This window comes from Manis javanica, chromosome 3 (genome assembly GCF_040802235.1).
Source record: "Manis javanica isolate MJ-LG chromosome 3, MJ_LKY, whole genome shotgun sequence".
Lineage (NCBI taxonomy): Eukaryota > Metazoa > Chordata > Mammalia > Pholidota > Manidae > Manis > Manis javanica.
Window position 1 is genome coordinate 8,507,685 of NC_133158.1, and position 20,358 is coordinate 8,528,042.

Below are 20,358 nucleotides of genomic sequence, written 5' to 3' on the forward strand. Positions count from 1 at the left end.
GGCTGTCAGTCACTCCTGCCTGTCCCATGCTCACCAGAGCTGGCCACGTGGCAGTGCCAGACCGCCGGAGGGCCTCTGAAGGCTCTGTGTGGCTTATCCACTGTGTAAAAGCCTTAAAAGTAATTGGTCAATACCTACAAATTGAGAGATTTTACCAACTTCTGTGTATCTAGGGGCCCTGGCCCCCTTTCCTGCTCGGCAATAAATAATTGTAGCTAAGTGACCACTGCCCTGTTTAGACAGGAAATGGTGCGGTTCCCCAGAGTCTCCGTCTAACTCCCCTCCTGCCCTCGGCCTACTTCTCTGCACCCACGGCTATGCCCGGCCCCTGGGGACACGCATGTGCGAGGCCTCACATCACAGTTTGCCTTGGGTTGTTCTTTTGGAGGCACTTTGGCTCTCCATCCAGATACAAACCCTTCCTCCCACTGCCCCAGCACACAGTAGGTGCACAGGGTGGGCCAGAAGCAGTCATGTCACTGCTGCTGTAACCCCAGGGAGAGAGAGCAGAGGTCTGGATTAGTAGCAGGGAGGATAGAGAAAAAGGCAATAGACTCAAAAGGATCTCTGCTCCTGAACTACAGCCCTTCTGTCTTTCCGTTAACACTTCCCGTCCTGACCTGTAACAGCGTGGGTACACGTCTCACTCTTCTGCAGCCTTCCCAAAACACACTGCGTGCAGAAATCGCCCTGCAGCACCCCAGCCCCTCCCAGCAGCCTGGCGCACATGTACTAGGCAGTGGATGAACGTCAGCTGAAGGGTCATAAGTTTTAATGGTGACACACAGCGTCTTTGTGTCAGCTACACTCAAAAGCCAACAAAACACATGTCCTTCCCTCCCAGTCATTAAATTGAAAGCTCAATACATTAATTATCTTAATTAGACTCAAGTGTCTAAGATAATCTCCCCAATTTATAGACAGGGACAAGATAGGTTTTTCTCAAGTTGTAAGGACAGAAGGAAGACTAAAGATTCAGGCCCTGAGGCTGTGCACGGGGCCAGTGGAGGTCCTGTTGTCCTGTCACACCCGGCCTCATTAGCGCCGTTGCTCTTTGGCTGGGCATTATTGCGCCTGCGTGGAAGGGGAGCTGGTGACCCTGGCTCCTGCTGCACTAATGGGCCCTGAGCACGAGCTGGCAGTGCCACCGCTCTCATTAGAGTGGATGATGTGTGAACGCACAGGGCCTCACTTTAAGGCAACACTTTGCATGTGAACGAAGGTGGAAGGATGTTAGGCGTCCCCGTCTGACTCACCCTAAGCAAAGTCATTGGAGACTGCTAAGAAAAGAAGCTCTTGACCTTTTCAAGCTATCAAAGGTGACCCAACAGAGCAAAGGGCTTTGTTCCCCAGGTTTCTTTCTGTCGGCTGCCTTGGACAACCGAGCCTGAACAAAAAGGCCTCAGGGAGACTACCACGCTGGAACTCCCTATTTGCTGCAGCAAGGGACATCTCAAAGAACGGGTTTTTTAAAAGAAGAATGTGTTAGCATGAAAGGAGGCACAAGGAATCTGACAGTCTGGGGTGCACAGACTGTGAGCAGTGATGAGGGTACCTGGGGACTGATTTTCAGGGTTACGTCTCCAAGCGTTTGTAAAGGACGATGAGCAGATTCCTCATTGGTGTGGCTTTACATTCACGACAGCTGTTCTCTGAGCAGGAAGGGGTCCTAACAGACATCTCGTGAAGTTACCAACCCATCAGGCTGAATCCTTGACTCTCATGCGTTTGGAGAGAGAAGGAAATCACAGAACCCACAAGAGGGGCTTGCAGCTTCTCTTTGCACACTTACACTCAGAAGGGAACACTGGGGACTGGTCAAGTGTGTAGGTATTTAATGTGCCATCCACTGTCTCCATGTCAGCATTTTCAGGTCAATATCCACCTCTCTCCTTTTCCCACAGGACTAGGTTTTCCCCCAAGAGAGAAGGCACTGCCAACTTGGTCTGAATTGAGCTCCTCTTTGCTGACTCTTGTCCAGGAACTGGCAAGGCAGGTGATCCCCAGGGGCTGCCCCATCCTAGAAAGGCCAGAGGCACCTGCTAAGGTCAACTGTACTCAAAGCATTTGGGAAAAACCACTGTTTCCCTCTCCCAGGTTGGTGAGTTCTCTCAAGACTGGTATTTCCTTAGCTGGAGTGACTTAATTTTGGGGTCTGGATAGGCTGAGTGGGTGGCTGGGGAGGGGATAAGGGGGCCATTTGATGTGCTTTGTTCCCAGGCCTTGGATCAGTCTCTATTGGAAGAAAGAGCCCTTTCCTCTCCAGCTTGGAGCAACAGCAGCCTATGTGGGGCATGGAATCAAAGACTCAGTAGGCACTTAACCTTTCAGAATGTTTCAGAGAGAGAGATGAAGGCTGATCAAACACTGTGCCAGGTGTTTGGGTGATTCTTACCCCTGACTTGTCTATTTCCAACAGGAATATTAAAGATGACTCAGTGCAATTCATTTTTAGATGAAACATCGAAATCTCAAATGAGGGCGAAGACCTGTTCAAGGCCACAAATGTCGACTGTCCTCACAATGTCCTCTATCCATACCATGCATGCCCACCCCCTCTGCACCCCAACCCTCCAGGCATGGACCCCAGACTTCTCTTTGCCCTTTTTCTCCATGACACAACATATATATCTTTTAGGGTTCTTGCCTATGGAAGAAAGGGCTTGTTGCTTTCCAAGAGGTCAGACAAGGATGAACGCTTAGAGAGAAGCCAACAAACAAATGGACTTTGCTCTTTACTCCACTTTCCTTAGAATTCAATTGATGCCCTAGGTTTTAAAACATTCATTTTCATGTGGATTATCTCACAGGATCCTTATGATCTGCGAGGAGGAGGGGGATCAGAGGACTATCTGGAGAGTACTGTATCACACACTATGCTCAGTACACACTGAAGCCCCCAAAGAGTACCCATTTTACAAATAAGGTATCTGGGGTGCACACAGAGAGGCAAATGCCTTGGCAATGGCCACAGGCTGATAAATGGAGGAAACTGAACCTATCTCTTGGGCCTCCTGGTTGCATGCCCTTTCCAGTGTAACCTACTAGTGCAGTTGGGCTGGTCACAGCTACATCCAAGCCTTTAATGTGGGGCTTGCAGATGCCCATGGCATTTCCAGCCAGTGTGGCCCTCTTGCCTCTCTCCCACTGTGCACAGTCACTGTTGCCTTAAACGAGTTCCTACAGACAAACAGATGATCTTTATCCCTAGCCAGCGGGGCAGACGCAGTGATGGAACATGGTGATTGCCTGACGTGACCCAGATCACCACTAGCAAAATGACAAGAACAACAAGAAAATCAAATGCACACAGCCAGGCCAGAAGTGTACTTCCTGCCCATCTCAAGAAAAAGACCAGGGAAAAGCCCTCAGAAAGCCATATGGCTTCTTTCCTCGACTATCTGCCTTCTCTCAGGTCAGACAATTCTAGAAACAGAACAGTCATCACAGGGCCACTGCCGTACCTCTGGGGAGCAGGGCAAACGCCAGGAAGGAGGTTCTTCACTGGGCTGCCAAGGGCTCTGGCTGTGACTAATACTCCACTCAGGGCTTGCCTAAGGACATGCCCGGATTTCTATATCATAGGTGACTGGTCCAGAAAAAAAGATCACAAACATATCCCCGCAGAAGAGGAATCGGGCTCCAGGTTCATTTCATGGGCAGAAACAGTGGGCGGGACCAAAGGAAGCAGATTCGTTATTTTCATTCACCCTGTAACCATTTTAAAGTGTGTAATTCAGCGGCATTCAGTACATTCACAGTGTTGTGCAACTGCCACCCCTATCTAGTTGCAGAACATCTCATTACCCCAAAGGGAACTCTGCACCCATTAAATAACAATTGCTCATTCTCCCCTCACCCCAGTCCCTGGCAACCACTGATCGGCTTTCTGTCTCTATCAATTTGCCTGTTCTGGACATTTCACATACCTGGAACCATATAGTAAATGGCCATTAGTGTCAGAGGAGCAGATGTTTTTATAACACACTCCGACTTGCAGCAGAACCATGTACCGTGCAAGGGGTGGGGAGTGAGTTCCACGGTGCTTGAGTTTAGGTCAGAGTGAGAAGGCTGTGTGGCGGGAGCTCTGGTACAGGGGGCTGGAAAGGCTGGCCAGTCAGGGCTTCTCTGACCAGCGCCCAGGACGACCTCCCTCACAGGATGCTGACCCGGCCCTGACCAGCACATCCGTGTTCTGCTGTACCATAAACCGCAGGCTTGCGCTGCTGCTGCTCTTCTCTCCTGCTCTGTTGATACGTCTGCCAATTTGCCCGACACACCATGGCCAGTGTTCTCACTTGAGCATGTCTGACCTGAATGCACAGCATTCTGCTGAGCTGATCTGCAGGGTCAGTTGGCCGTTACTGCGGCCAGGCATGTATTAGCTTAGAGGAGAAGCGTCACGTTTGAGAAGCTGGATTAAAAAAACCAGAGGGGAAATCTAAGGGGATCGCAGAGGTATTACTTTCTAGGTAGTGGTAATAGGCTTCATTCCAGGACCTGGAAATCACATTAGAACAAAAATATCAGCCCTGCTTCAGGAGTAGGACCAGAAGGTGAAAAGTTATTTTTTTTAAAAAAAATCAAAGAACATGTACCATGTTGGATAGTGCGAAAGAATTTGCATTTCCCTGAAATATCAAAGCATGACATTTTTTGTAAATAGGATCTTTGTTAAGATGACATCTTACTGGATCAGGCTGGGCCCTAATCCCAATGACCGGTGTCCTTACACAGAGGGTAATTTGGAGACACACACACACACCAACAGAGGGAAGGAGCCAGAAATGGGGGCAATGCAGTGATAAGCCAATGAATGCCTGGGATCGCCAGCAGCCACTGGAAGCTATGAAGATAGGAGGATTCTTCCCTGCAGCCTTCAGAGAAAGCATGGCCCTGCCCACACCGTGATTTTGGACTCCTCACTTCCAAAATAGGGAAAGAACACGTTTCTGCTGTTCCACACCACTCAGTCGGTGGTGGTTTGTTCCAGTCGCCCTAGCCAACTACTACAGAACACTCCAGCACCCCTCTTCTGTTACACAGCTATACAAATCTATTTAAAAAATGGAAAAGACTTCAGCCCTTAAGACAAAATTTCATTGTATGTAGAGTTCAACTTTTGGGGTTGAGAAACAGGTTCAGAAACAAGAAGTGTCCGATTGCACGGCCTTCAAAAGTGCTTTCTTGCTATGGACCAGGACTTGTTTTATATATTTGCCTGGGGTTCCGCTTGTTTCCAGGGGAAGAGAAAAACTGACCTCACACCCCTCTGTCCTCCCTCTCGGGGATCCTTGCCCGTACCTTGCCAGGCAGCGTCTTTCCTGATGCTGCGCATCCTCTGTCCCCCCCTCCTCAGTTCCCAGAGCCCCGAGGAGTCAGAGGCGGGCACACAGTGGCTGAGCTGAGATGCCCTCCATGTTGATGATCCTTCTCATCACGTTATATGGGATCCCTCTGGTGGTACTAAGAGACACGTCAGTTTTGAGAGATTAGAATCAAACCAAAGGATCTTCAAATCTAGAGGATAAGAGACTCAAGGTTTACAAGTTCTGGCAAGACAAACAGATGCTGGAATGCTCTGGGCCCCTCCCACAGGTTTGGGGAGCAGCTCTTGGGGCCCGAGGAGGCCTCTGTTGGTCCAGAGCATGAAATGCCGCCTTGGTGACCCTTGAAAGCCATCGTCATCTGTGGTCATGGCAACAGTGGGTTCAGAGCTGCCTTGATGCACAGGGGATCCCAGCCACATCAAAGGAGAGGTTTATGGCTGTGGGAACTCAGAGATAGCGACAAAAAAGACCAAGGTGAGAGGTCAATGGGGACAGTGTAATGAGACCTAAGCATGGGACAGGTTTCTGAGCATCTCATTAAATGTCTACAAGGACAGCTCCTCACAGTGACCCTCTGAAGTCAGTCAAAGCCAATCCCCTTTCTTGGTTGCGATTTATGTGTAAAAGCATTCATCTGGCTGGACCCACCTGTCCCTTGGTTTATAACAAGTGGCAGCATAAGAAATAACTCACAAAATGACTGTATTTTCTGGAAAGACTGGGGCACTCTGAGTTGACGATGGGAAGGCTCTCCTAAAATGACTTTATGTCCTGATATGCACAGACGTGTTAATTTATAGCACATTCATCAGAAGACCTAAATTAATTGCTCTCTGATGAATTTTATAACACCTCCTTTCTCTTCCCCACCTCCCCTCTCCCCCCACAAAGTACACTGAAAAGGTCAGCAGTCCTATCAAATGCAACATACTTCACCTTCCTTCCAAGCTTATAATTAAAGCTAATTAGTAGTTTTGGTAATTAGCACATGTAAGCTTTCTACTTTCTGAATTAATAAGACTTACTCCGGTTTTCAGCCAAGTAGGCTTTTCACTCGCTGGTTCTGATTCCCGAAGTGCTTTAGGCTTGTTAATTTAAAGCAGGTCTGTTGCGAGTGGAATACGCTGAGACTTACAATGGTCGGCTCTCCTGCCAGGGTGGGAGTTATCGGCCAGCAAAGGTGGAACTACCGTCCCGATAAAATCAGAACTCTCTGGTCTGCAGTAACCAGCCAGTCCCAGCCTCTCAATGTGAAATGGGTCGTGTCTACTTACTGTGTCACTTGCACCCCACACACCCCTTGTAAGCTCATCCTCACTTACGTCACCCAGGGAAAACATGTCCACACTGAGCATATCAGATCCTCTTTAATAGAACACAGAGGCAATGGCTACAGGGTGCTGAGAAATAAGTACTCATTTTGGTTCAAATATGAATCAAAGAGGAGAAAAATCACTAGTCAAAGCAGTTTCTGCTATTGTGTAGAAAAAGCAATTCTTCAAATAGCTCCATGTTGCCTTTGTTTACTCAGTGTGTGGGCATCCTACATGCCCAGACAGAATTAAAAGTGTATTTTTTAAATCTAGAAATCAAATCTATATTCTGTTAAAAGAAGAATGCCTCTGTGATTTGTTTTCAGACTTTAGAAACGGTTTGAGAAAAATCTCCCATGGGTGAGCGCATTTGCTGCCCACACCCCAGTGCTAATCTCAGGGTGAAATAAGAAAAGGAGGAGGAAACAGCTTGGTGATTTACTAGACTCCTCCTAAGTCCAGAACCATTGTGGAGGTTGCTAATAGCACCAGTCATTTTGATGCATAAGGACCAGGGACCAGTCATTTCTGCGTGAAGGGGATTGCAAGGCAGCCCTGGGTCATGGGAGTGAATAGTTCTCATTTTAATGGCACAATTACGGTGGCCATGATAGCCTCGTTTGGTTGCCTAAAGGGCAGCCAATGTTATTTAAGAGCAAAGACACATCAGTCCTGTCGATGGCTGTGCTTGTGAGGGTGACAATGGGCTGAGGCTTTACACAGCCTTTCAGGCCAAGGTCAGTGGGGACCCTTCTCTGCCACTGACTGGTCAGTGAGGTCCTTGAGTAAATTCCATAAACAGATGCTCTCCAGTGAGATCCATCGACAGTGGTTCTCAAGTAGGGGTGATCCTGCCCCAGGGGACATCGTCAATGTCTGGATACATTTTTGACTGACACAACCATGAAGGGGAGTAGGGCAGGGCAGTGGCATCAAGGGGGTAGAGGCCAGGGGTACCACTAAACATGTAACTGTGCAGGATGGCCGCCACCACACAGAATGACTGGGCCCCAACAGTCCATAGTGCCGAGGTTGAGGAACCCTGATACACAGAGTCTGAACAGGGGTGGAGCCCTCCTTACACTTACTAAGTAAGAGCCAGACATGAGCTCTCTTGACTGACCATGGGCTGATCTCAGCCTTATAACAATTAACAGCCTCATGACAGTTATATCACCCAGAGGGGCTAGAGCAGAGCCGGGCGGAAAGAAGCAGGCACCCTGACTGTGGGGCATTTTTACGCTGCAGCTCAGGCCTGTGTTCTGCATTACGAATGAGCTCACATGCCATGGCAAATAGTTTAAGAACGATGCTTATGTTTAATGACTCCTAAATGGCTTATTACAGAGGGTCAAGTTCCTGCTTCCGGTGGGAATTTGACATTTATGAAAACGCCCATGTATTAATTATTCAGAGACCTCCTTTTATGGAAATTCACTTTCCTGATACACTTGACAGCACTAGAGCCCAGTCTGCTCAGGATACTTTGTTGCTAATCCTCTAAGCATTAATTAAATAAAATTTACAACTGAGCCAGGATGCATCTACCCTCAAATATTATGCAAAAGACAGCTGAAGGCTCTTTGATTATTCCTGCCAGTAGCCAATCACCACCCACAACTCTTTACATTCTTTCTTTTGTTCTTAAAGCAAAAATCTGACATCTTTCTCACTAAGAAGAAAACTACGCTTAGTAATTAAATTATACTGCATTAAACTTACTTAACTTAACGTTCACCTGCAGGGAAAATTCCATGCCCCTGGGTTTAACTATAACGCCTAATCACACTTGCAAGCTGTAACTTTCCTGTGAGTTGTTATAATTTTCGTTCCTGGAATTCCATTAAAAATGGTAATGTCATTACTCCTGTACTGCTCAAAACCAACAGCATAATCCTGAATTTTAATTAGTAATTATAATTAATCATTATTTCATTAATGAAATGTTTAGTTGGTAATTGTCTCTGAGCACCTTACTCCCTAGGCTTATAAGCATTTCATAATGTCTAATTCACTGCCTGTTTCTGGTGAAGTGGCACTGCCAACCTTATTTTATTTTAACACTTTTATGTGGCCCTGCGTCTCAGGCCCTCAACAGCGGCTGCACATTTACACTTTGGAAATGTGTGGCTTCTGGCTGTCGATAAGGTTTGCATGAAGACTTATGCTTGCATGCTTCTCTGCCCACTTAAGAAGGCGAGTCAGTGTGCTCCCAGAATGCACACCATGTAAAGAGAAAAATAATTCCTGCAAGCCTCAGTTGATAATAAACGTGGGATCCAAATTCATGGATTTTTGAGTGTCGACAGAGCAAGGATTTGGAATGGGAAGGTTGATTTTAGAGCTTAAAGAATTAAGAGTAAACTGGGAGGGATGTCAAGAATTTTAGATGAGGCAAGATGTTTGTTGATTTTTGCAATATCATAGCTCTCCTTATTTATCTGTATGGTTTTCTGGGGCAGGGGGACACCCAGCCTTTGCCTTGAAAATGTAAACACCCAAGGGCAGGGGCCCACGTGCCTTGCACACAACTGTATTTCTGGCCCTTGCTGCGCTACCTGGCATACGTATTATCAGCAAACAGCTGGATCAGTAACTGCTCTGTTAAGGCAGATGGTTAGGCCATGCAGAGGGCAACTGAGGTACAGGGGGTAAGTTGTGGGTTTATGCTGGGAGCAGAGTGTGAGAGGCTAGGAAATAGCGAATCAGTGGGTGGTGTGCCCTTGAACAGTCTAAGGTCAGCTGTCCCTGACTGGGAATCCTAAAGGGAGAACAGATTCATCTTATTGCCCTCTATGCAAAGTAAATTTAAAAACTGCATACGTCACACACACACCCAGCACTGAGCATAGGAAGTATTCAGGGAAGGGAGATCTGCCATCCTTGGAAAATTATACAGGGAGAGCTTGAGTGAAGCAAAGATATGTAGCTGTTACTTGAACGAAGCTGAGACAGAACAAAGTCAGGATGGCTGGAGAACGCTCCTCGCCTGTTGTGCACTTCAGATAAGCCAGTCAGAAACTTCCAAATACCTGGATCAAAGAAATGATGGCCCACAGCTTGGTGTCGGCCCAAAGGTCAGAGGGCACACAGTCGTGGGCTGAGGTGACCAAACGACAGGCCTTGGAAGGCCTGAGAGGTCCTTCCCTTTGGCAATTTTTGAGGCTGCTGCTATTTCAAAGGAATGCCAGGGCAAAGCTTAGATTTCTGTAGTATTTTAGGACTGCCTGTATGTAATAAGTTAATGCATTAGCACATGTAAACCTGTGACAACTCATATGGAAGTGGCATCGAAAGTCAAAAAATTTGAGGCCCTTTCTGAATGGGGGTGGCAGGCCAACCAGACCCCCATATAGGTCCTACTTCTTTCCTAAGCTGCGTGGAAGCTAAAAATAAAATTCTTCCCATTGATCCATTCCATTTGCATAGAGCATGTGGCATGTGCCAATGGCGTCCCCTCCCACGGACCTGCTGATCTAGAGTGCAGTTCCCTTTAGACTTCCTCTTACTGGAAATCACCTTTTCTTTTCTAGGTCCCTTTGCTGACTCTGCTTATCATGCAGTTCCCACGAAGGCTACGGTAGTGGTGGGGGAATGACTGTGAAAAACACGTCAGGATCATTGTGCCTCAGCATGAGGGGGCAGGGCGCTTCACCATCATGAGTGTGCACTTTTGCTCAGGAGGTCAGAGCAGGCCTGTCAAGGTGAACAGACGCTATTTACTGGACAGACGCCATGGGTGGGTGCGTGCTCAGTATATCACAGGGGTTGCTACATGTAATCTGCTCCAGGGAAACGGGACAGCACAGTGAACGTCAGGAGTGGGCCCGATCCAAGTCCGTCTGGGTTTATTATATGCTTTGCTGACTGCTGGTAGACGGGCTCCTGTTTGTTAAACTCTAGCACCTACTGGGCTACAGTCCAGGCCATTGTGGAGGGAAAGAGAACGCAGTCTTGTATAAACATCAGTCTGAGCCAAGCAGAAGTAGTAAGGAAGGTGAATGCCAAGAAAAGTGTGTAATCCTCTCAAAGCCTTACAGAAAACACTTGACCATTCCTAGTTGTTCTTATGAAGGAGGGTCCCTTCATCTATTGGGCATGTCTCCCTAAACAAGAAAGGCATAGGCCTGCCCCATCTGGGAGGTCATCATTAATGCAGTTTGACAGCAAGGCCTTGGCTGCAAACTTAGAATAACTGGGAGGATGTGGGCAAGTCATCTAGTCTTGCCGTGCCACAGTGTCCTCATGTGGGAAATGGGGACAGTGACCCCTAGCTCCCAGGCTTGCTGGACGGTTACCTGGAATAACTCATGCAAACACTTGAGTGGGACACCTAGCATGTGGTAAACACTCCGTTGTTTGCATATTGTCATCTTCAATATGATTTTTGCTTATGTGGTGGTGTATTTTTGCTTTCGTTAAAGATTTCAACAATAACAGCAGCAGTGGTCACAGTGGGGTTGACACTGGGAATGTCATGCTGAGAGTTCACTCCTTGGCATGCTTTGAGAGGGAGGAAGGAACATTCCCTGTGACGCTTTGAGGTCCTGGGACAGGGGTGATGATGGAGAACCCTGGTGTCATGCCCACATTCTGTGACCAGTGGGGAGAGTAAGAACCTGTGGGATGATCTAAACACATACATTTTTCAGACCCTGATAACAGCTAGGCGAGCAGCAAAGTAGCACACTAACTCTCTAGGAGGTGCGAGCAGAGATAATAAATGCTGTACAAGTATGTGAGAAAAGTATGTTATCCTAATGTTCCGGAGTCCTTGGAGCTCCTTGTTCTCTTTGAATGTTTCTCATCCCCTCTCTTGAACCATACTCCTGGTCTTACCAGCAGGATCGCCCCTTACTTGCATTCATGTCCCCTTCAAGGAGTGGCAATTATCTTATGCTCAGGAAGGGTTTGCTAAGGGCGGCTCTGGGGATCTCTAGAAGATCGGCAAACCGCAACTGCTATGAAGGGAATGTTTGTGAGAACACCAGGTGGGACAGAGTGTCTCTTGAATAGCACCCCGTTCAAGAGCAGGTGTGGACTCCCAGGAACGGGACAAGAGTGGCCCTTTGTTCAGTGAGAACGATCACCAGGGCTGGGCTGGAGCGGATGGAGACAGTCCCACACATAGCCTGTGCTCTCTGCAGACCTCAGCGGCTCGGGAGAGCTGAGCTTCAGCAGATGGTGTTTTTGTATTAATTGTCTAATTACTGTCTATAAGATTCTCTGTTTTCTAAAAACTAGCTGCCTTAAGGCCTGAAGATTTTAATTCAACTTAAATGTTTGTGCGTGTTGGTGGCATACCTGTTTGGCAGGTTCACCATCCTAGAGGGGCTGTGCAAGAGGCGTGAGGCGTGGCTGGCAGCAGAAGGCGGCCTGGGAGCCTGCCGCCGTCCCTGTCTCTGCACTGCCCGCCCGGCGGGCATGGGAACAAGCGCTCAGCATTGCTCGAGGAGGGCCTGGTCAGTCTGGTTTCCTGGGCGGCGGCTCCTAGGCATTCAGTGTCAGAGGCAGACACATTCCAGAGCCACAGTGGGAGGGGTCCCAGAAATCCCCCTCCAGCCTCGAAAGGCCCTAAAAAGCTTTATTTCACATTCACATCGATGTCCGACACAGCTCATTATGTCTCTTTCAATGGTTTATTCACAACGGTTTTCTCTCCAATCCAGATTCTTTTTTCTTTAAAAGGAGATGGAAAAAAATCCAGTAATCCTTGTCTTACTAGCAAGAAATGAGCAGTTTACTTGAGAGGGGAGTGCCCATTTGCTCTGAGGTTGGGAGCTTCCAGGGGGCTCCACACAGGGACAGGAAGGAGAGGGGCAGAGACGGGGGGAAGGCAGGCAGGACAACCAGAGATGAGGGGGACCCCAGCCCTGTGGCTCAGGCTGGTGGGGATGGGGGTAGCGATGGAAGAGGAGACACACCCAGAGGGACATGGCATTGAGAGCTTATACGAGTTCTGGAAAGAAAAACAAAGAGGCCTGTGACTCACTCCAAAGAGGGAGACCGAAGAACTTCAAAGCAGAGCAATCCTCCGCCACGCTTTGCCCCCCCATCAGGTACAGGGGCATCTACCAGGGGCAGCCTAGCGTCCCACAAGGACTCCATGATGTGGAAGGCAGTGCTTCAGCCTCGCCAGGAGCACAGCCCCCCTGGAGCTTGGAGCAGCTGAACCCCTGAGGCTGCTGCCCCTAAGTGGGGTTAATTCACCGTCCGCTCTGGGGCAGGTGCTGCTAAATATCAGCTTCCCTTGTGAGACTCAAAGGAAGGGGGGTGCCGTCCGGCTCCTTGACATTGAGTCATTCACTGTTAGGACAGAACTAAATTACAGCCCAGGAGGAAGGAGTCTCATCTCCTCATAGTCATCTTCCTAATGACCCAGATGAGGGGTTTTTGTGGGGTCGGGGATTTGTTTACTATTCAGAAACTCCAGCTCAGCCTAGTAGTCCTTTATCAAGAGTACAATCTGCTTTTTTTAAAGACAACAGATCTGCTTCTGTGAGCCTCACAGACGTAACCAGGGTTAGTTTTTACCAGTTGGCCCAGAGACTGGAATTCCAGCGGCTCCCATGGACACTGGATGTTACAGGGTCAGATCATGTCTGCTCAGCCATGTTCACCATAACAGAACTGGTCCCCTGGATTGAGTTGAGGGGCATGAGTCTCCCTCAAAGTAAAGACACACAGGAATGCTCTCCTTCCCAGCCCCTGAAGAGAGAAAGTAGGTGCCCCATGACATTATCTGTGATCGGCCCTCGGCTTCTTATTTTTTTGTAATGATTCCTTTGTGTCAGTCAAGAAAAATAGCAATGTGGTGAAGAACAGAGATAAAAAGAGACATCCTGGAGAATTCTCCTGGTTATTTTAAAAATATTGTCTCTGTTGACTTGAAGTGGTGTAGAAACAGTTCCATATGCTACGTTGCTTTTCTTCTGTCGCATCTTATAGTTTAAACATAGATCTCTCTCAGATACAACTTCTGTGAACAATATGGCCTGCTGGGTTAGCAAGGGAACCTTTCTTTCCTTACATGCTCTGGGTTTGAGAAGGCTGTGAGCCGCCTCAAGTCCCCTGTTCACAATGAATTGTCAAAAGCATTCTGCTCTTAAGTTCTTTGCCAGTTCTTTTCTGTAACACAAACCGAAAAGACGTACTCATTTCTCCAGATTCTTGCCTGGTTGGACCAAATTAAATCCCAGAAATTCCTCATCTTAGCAACTGTGTCTCTGTTACTTTCTATGACACAATATGTTTGTCTGTATCTCATTGCTTTGTGGAGACTAGTACCGTTGCTGCTTCACTAATTGTCTCTTTCTTAAAAAAATTATTTTCATTTATATGAATGATTTTGAATAGTAAAACTTTACAACAGTCACAGGCTTATAGTCCCCTTTGGCCACCCCGCCCCAGGCCTGGTGTCCTCCCTAGAGGTAACAGTATTATCACGTGGGCTCATGTTCTTTTGGAGATTCTTCTGTATTTTTGCACTGATCCATCTACATAGTCATAGGTCTTATTTTTTGTTGCTACTGTTGTTACATAAATGGAATCATAGTATAAAACGGACGCTTCATGATTGATTTACCCATTCCTCTATTGATGGATATACACATCACTGTTAATTTGTTAAAAACCTAGCTGCCTTTTTCAACATTTATAACCAAACCAGGCTGGAGTAGGAGAAAGACTACAGAGCAGACTCTGTCCTGGTGGACTGGGCAGTGGCTGGCCTCTCTGGGCCAACGTCTCATCTATGGGGCTGAGGGGTGAGGGTGGTGATTGGCTTGTTCAGGCCACAGTCCCCAGGACTGAGGTCAGGTTCTTCCCACTGCAGTGTGTGTGATTTAATTCAACAGACACACATTTAATGCCTAAGTTGTGCCAATATTCTCAGTTATCCATGTGCCTCTATGCTTAGCATGGTGGAGGTTTCATAGGAATCACTGTGACCACCGTGCTCTGACCTGAAGGTCAATGCCTGGTGGACTGTGGAGCCTAGAGATGTGTTTTCTCTGAATCATGCAGAGGTTTCATTTCAATTGAATTAGTTATCAACGTTTTAAAATCAGGAGATTTCATAGAAAAATACAGCCTTCTTCACATGGAAGAGAATCAATCCTGTTTGGTAATACTAAGCAGGCACATCTGGGCAAAGAGAAGTTACTGTGTAGGAAGGATGCGATCGTTCATCCTTTACAAAGACCTTGCTGGTGACGCAAACAAGGAGAAAGCAGAGAGAGGTGAGAAGCAGACACAGTCAGGCAGTGGTGGCACATCTGGGTCCAGGCAGTCCCCGCACCCGACCTCCCCCAGCATCCCTAGTGTGCCTCCCGTGCTTTCTGGGCCTCCCAGCACCTCTGCACGCCATCTGAGAGGCCTTATCCTCAACTCCCCCCTTCCATCTAGTGTCTATCTCCCCATTCCATGGTTAGCCCCGAGGAGCGAAGATTTTTGTTCACTTTATTTCCCAATCCCAACATTCAGAATGCCTGGTACATAATAGTCTCAGAAAATATGGAGGGAAAAGATGGAAGAAATGGATGGCCAGATGGCCGGATGTGAGGGTGGAAGGAGGGAGAGAAGGAAGGTGCCCACGGCGGGCTGGACCTGAGTGCTGCCTGCCGGCTCCTTGCTCCTTCAGACACCTGCTGTCCCTGCAGCCTACTTCATTCAGGTAACTTTACTTCCTGGCTGTCCTCTGAGGCATCTGAGCTTGAGATGCCAATTCTAGGATCCCTTTATTAAAATACACTCATGTGGCTGAACAGGAATCAGTCCTTGGGGTGGGGGGACCCTTAGCAGCAGGGGTTGTGACAAGGGAGAACTGGGCGAGGCACCCAGGGCACACAGTCTCAGGCCTCAGGTGCCCCGCTCCCGCCCGGCCTCATGCAGGTGCAGGTGACATCTGCACGGCCCGAGAGGAGGTGCCTCTTAAAGTTTGTTTCCTGGATGCCTCACCTGCCTTCACCGTACAGCTGCCCTGCTGCAGACCCGGCTCGCCGACGGCCAGGGAATGGACGTGGCTCTGTCTTGTCTGGGGCAGTAACCTGCTGGGCATAGCTATTTAAAATGTTTCTCTCCTTGAAGAGCATCTAGTATGGGAGACACCTGTGTTTACAATTAATGATAAAAAAACAGTAAGTGTGAGCATTATGAACAAATTACTAATGCAGAGTAGAGGAGAAAGAAAGAAATACAGCCAGAGTGTGTGAGGTGAGCTTCCTTGAAGAGGGGATATTAGAACAGGGCCAGAGAAAAATGAGAGGAATTTGTCCAGCTAGAGGAAAGAAGGGCACTCCAAGCTCAGGGAGCTCCTTGTGCAAAGGCCTGGAGGCGTGAGCATGCACCGAGGCTCACAGAATGGTGCACACAGCCTAGTGGACAATGGGCCAGCTGGAGAAGAGGCTGGGAAGTGGGTTAACACAAGATCATGAAGAAAACCGTATTTGTCAGGCGACTGTGTTTTAATTTATACACGTTGTCAGTGTTTCTCTGGGCACAGACCTCGGACGAGTTTCTCAGAATCACCTAAGATGGTTGTTCCAGGGGCAGTTCCTAGGTGCCCCTGCAGCCTGATGGGGCTCCCACAGCACAGCTCAGGAATTTGCTTTGCAGAGTAGGTTCTGCAGGTGATTCTCACACCTCATGTTGGAGGGGAGCATGGCCTTGAAGGCAGCCCGCTCTCAAACACGGCTGTTCACCCGAGGAGCTTCACCAAGTGCAACATGTCCTGTCCCCAGTGCCCCGGTGACTCGGACCCACAGCCAGAGGTATTTACCACTGGTTCTTTACCAACGTCTGCATAAGTCTATTCTGGAGAGCAACTGGCGGTGACACGGAGGATGGGGGAAGGGGCAAGTCAGAATGGTGAGGGGGTATGAGGCAGGGCGAGACGAAGGAACAGATGAGGCCAGAGACACACGGGGCAGAATCCATGGAGCTTTCTGGGTGACCGAATGCATGAGGTCAGAGGAAGGAGTCAAGAGCTCCATGTGTCCAACTAGGGGACTTGGGGGAATGCCGTTATCCAAGACGAGGATCAGGACAGAGGCAGTGTTTATGGGAAGGTGACTGGATCCAAGCTAGTGACTTTCTGAACTCAGAGTGCACATGAAGATGCCTAGGACACAACCAGTAAGTTGAGCCTAATAGTTGGAGGAAGGTAGGGCTCACAATAAGGACTCGGGGCCACCATCGTAGGGGTGGGAGCAGAATTTAGAGTGCGCCAGACCAGGCCAAACACAGAAGTGAGTGGGTTGAGCGAGGAATTCCGGGGAACCCCATGAGTTAAGAGGCTGGCAGAGGAGTAGACCTGAGAGGCAGTAGGCAGACCGCTGGGAGGAGACAAACGTGAATGATTTTTATGGAAGCAGAACAACTGAGGCTGGTTTTGGGGGCAGCCTCTGCTGGGCTCAGGGGAGACGGAGAGTGCCCTGGGGCTGCGGTGGGTGCCTCCTGCCAGCTTCTTGTGGGGACATACACGCCCGTGGAGAATGGCCCACACCCATCATCCGTGAGGAGACCACTGCTGCTTGGCCTCTGTGTGTGGTTTCTGCACACCCACCCCCTGGAAGGGTAATATGGTTTCCCCGAGGAGCAGACGGGCTGCTAGCTGGAGTCGGCCCTGCCCCACAGAGCTGCCCCGCACTCCAGCTCTGCCCGTGCCCCCAAAGCTGGCTCCCCAATCCCAGCCCCCAGTGGTCGCCAGGCAGCCAGCCTGATGCCTGCTATGCGCCTACCCACACAGCACCTGGCGCCAAGACCCGGGCTGTGTCCTTTTGCTCCCAATTCTCCATCAATTTGGGACAGAAATGGAACAAAGGAGGAAGGCAGACAGAAAGGAGGAGGGCAGGGAGAAGAAAGGAAAGCGAGGAGGCAGAGGGTAGAAACCACCCTGCTGAGGAGCTGGGCACCCTTGCACTGGGGACCGGACAGGGGTGCGGGGTGCGGCCTCAGGGGTGGTCGTGCAGGCGGGGGGCTGCAGCACCCGCTGGGCGGCTCCCACCGCACCTGACTGCACTGAGCACCCCGCACACGTCTGGTCTATTTTCGAATATCCAGGGAAAGCAGGTCAGCCTCTGAACCGATAGACCCTTTGATCATTTTCACACCACCATGCAGCAAAACTCATGTTAACGAAGTTGGGGGAATTCCACTACATTCTGTTTGCACTCTTAGGTGCAAGGGTATCGAGCAGGATAAAAGTCGATACTTCAAAAGTAGTAACGGGCTCTCAGGGAGACGTGACAAGTCCATCAGTACATGAAGAGTCACTGTGGGATAACCACTACCTTGCAAGTGGTTTAAATGCCCAACGCTGGTTTCCAGCTTCTAAACTTTTCTGACCTCCCCCCTTTTTTGAAGCACTGCCTCCTCAGTCCTTCCATCTGTTCCTTCCCTGTCCTCACTGTGGTGGACTGACTTTGGGGGATAGCTCCCTAAACCTTTGCCTGCACCTGCTTGGGATAACTTTCCTGGTAGTGTTTTCTGGCTAGCTGCTTTCAAAGAACATTTGAAATCTGCAGCATTTTGCGTATGTTTTGGGAAAATGGAGCAGAGGTTGTTTGGTCAGGTTTGCTGTCCGAGGGGCCACAGTGCCCGTCTGGGGCCACAGCCGTCTGCCTAGCCCTCTGGAGCGTCCCTCCCTGCTGGCCTGGGGTGGGGCTGGTGCTTTCCAACAGTGCATATGCTGCTGAATTGTTCCCTGCTTGCCTCGGTTTGGGTGGATTTTTCTATGAAGATCATCCCTGCTTGTTTGATCTTTAATTTCAGATCTTGTCATTTTCTTTTCAAGTGTGCTTTTTTATGGATGTTCCTTTTGTTAGAACAACTTCCTCTGGGCCTCAGCGGGTGTTAATGGCACTTTCATTTATTATCATAGACAACTTGAATTTCTAGGGGGACAGTTGAGTTCTACTGTGGTTCAGAGGAGAAATAAATTCTCCTGCAACTATGGCCATTTTATTTCATGTCTGTGGCCTCAGAGGAGGAGAGAAGCCAAGAACACTGGTCACACCTGTCCATGAAGATTTCCCCATTATCAATCTGCCCTGAGCCTGGAGTACTGAACTCTCAGAAAAATGCTCCGGCTCTCATCTAACTCATTGGGTTTGTGGAAGAATAAAACTATGTATAAGGCACACAGACGGCTTAAGGATCCGGCTTTGAAAGAAGGCGTCAGTTTATTTTAGATCAGTGAATCTCAGTCTAGAGAAGACTAATAGCTCCCATGGGGGCCTTTGGTGCTGAAGACGTACAAGTCAATAAACTGAGACCCTTTTGGTCCCAGAGAATCATTTTCCCAATCTGCCTGGGCCTGGCTTTGAAAAGGCCTTCACCAGAGCTAGTGGTCTGAATTCACAGACTGGTTGCATCCCAACACAATAAGGTTTGTATTTTCTACTGATCATTATATGGTCATTTTATATCCATCCATCCATCCATCCATCCATCCACCCATCTGTATGTGAGTCTATCCATCCAACCATCTATCATTAGTTAGCAGTCTTTAGGGCTGCTTTCTTGCTTAAAACAAGGAATCTTGACAGCTGAAACTCACCTCAGTATCCTGTCTAGTTTTGAACATCTTCCAAAACACGAATCCTCTGGCTATCTCCATTTTAATTCCATTACACTTATCGCCTCCTAGCCTTGTGTGTATTGCACTCACGTATTAGGTTTAGGGTGTGTTGCCTGTTTCTAGTCCATGAGGGTAGAATCTCTGCCTTGCTGGGCCCCTGCTCACCGGCTGCCAGAAGTGCCCCCTGCCCCGACGCCACTGTGATGAAGGCATCCTGCGCATTTCCAAACCCCCACATGGCTCTGATACGGCTCTGCTCAGTAACTACTGCAAGTCTTGGAACAAAACCATTTTTTTACACTAAAGTTCCACGTAGCAAATAATTAGTCTACCTTATGGCACCTTAGGGGCCCTCTCAGAGATGATACTCTTTCCTTCCTATATGCCTCATTCAGTAGACCTGGAGATCTTCTCACACAATTAAAGACAGTGATATTTTATGGTAAAACCCAGCTGTCAAATATGTCTTCTAGGTCAGCATTAACAAGCCAGTAAACCAAGATTTAAGAAGTGCTTTTGAGTCCGGCTCCCTGCTGCACAATGTCCCTTGTAAAGCGCGAAGGCGGCGCCACCCACCGAGGCTGTGCCCGTGCAGGGCTACTGGAGGTCAGCATCTGGTCTGCTCCTTCCCACATCTTAGGCAACAGCTAGGCACTGCAGTCAGAGAACAAGTTTGACTGATTTCCTCTCACTGTGCTGATCAGTTATTCAACCATGATGGACAAACTGATGGGTTAAATTGAAATAACACCATCCAAGAGAATGACATCAAGAGTCAGTGATGGCAAAAATAACAGACATTTCTGTGACAGAACATCTGCAAATAATTACCGATTGTCTACTGGATACAAAGCACTGTGCTACAGGACACCAAAATGCATGGTTAACTTGGCACCGAACGTCCCCGTGCTGGGGGATGACCATAAATCGTATACCCGAATACCAACACTCACATAAGAGCCGATACTGAGAAGAGCTACACTAAACGCTCTACGTGCACAATCTCATTTATTCACTGAGTAGCGGTATCTGTGTTTTACAGATGAGGAAATTAAAGCTCAGAGAAGTAAAACGACAAGATCTCACTCAGCTGGGGACTGGTACTTAAAACTCAAGCTTGTCTGATGCCAAAGAG

The 20,358-nt window shown here is 48.5% G+C and overlaps 1 protein-coding gene across 23 annotated transcripts in view; it reads right to left on the reverse strand.

Moving 5' to 3' along the window:
* FHIT (fragile histidine triad diadenosine triphosphatase) overlaps positions 1-20,358 on the reverse strand; it is a 1,286,968-nt gene that overhangs the window by 64,822 nt on the left and 1,201,788 nt on the right. The gene's annotated exons all lie outside the window — the stretch shown is intronic.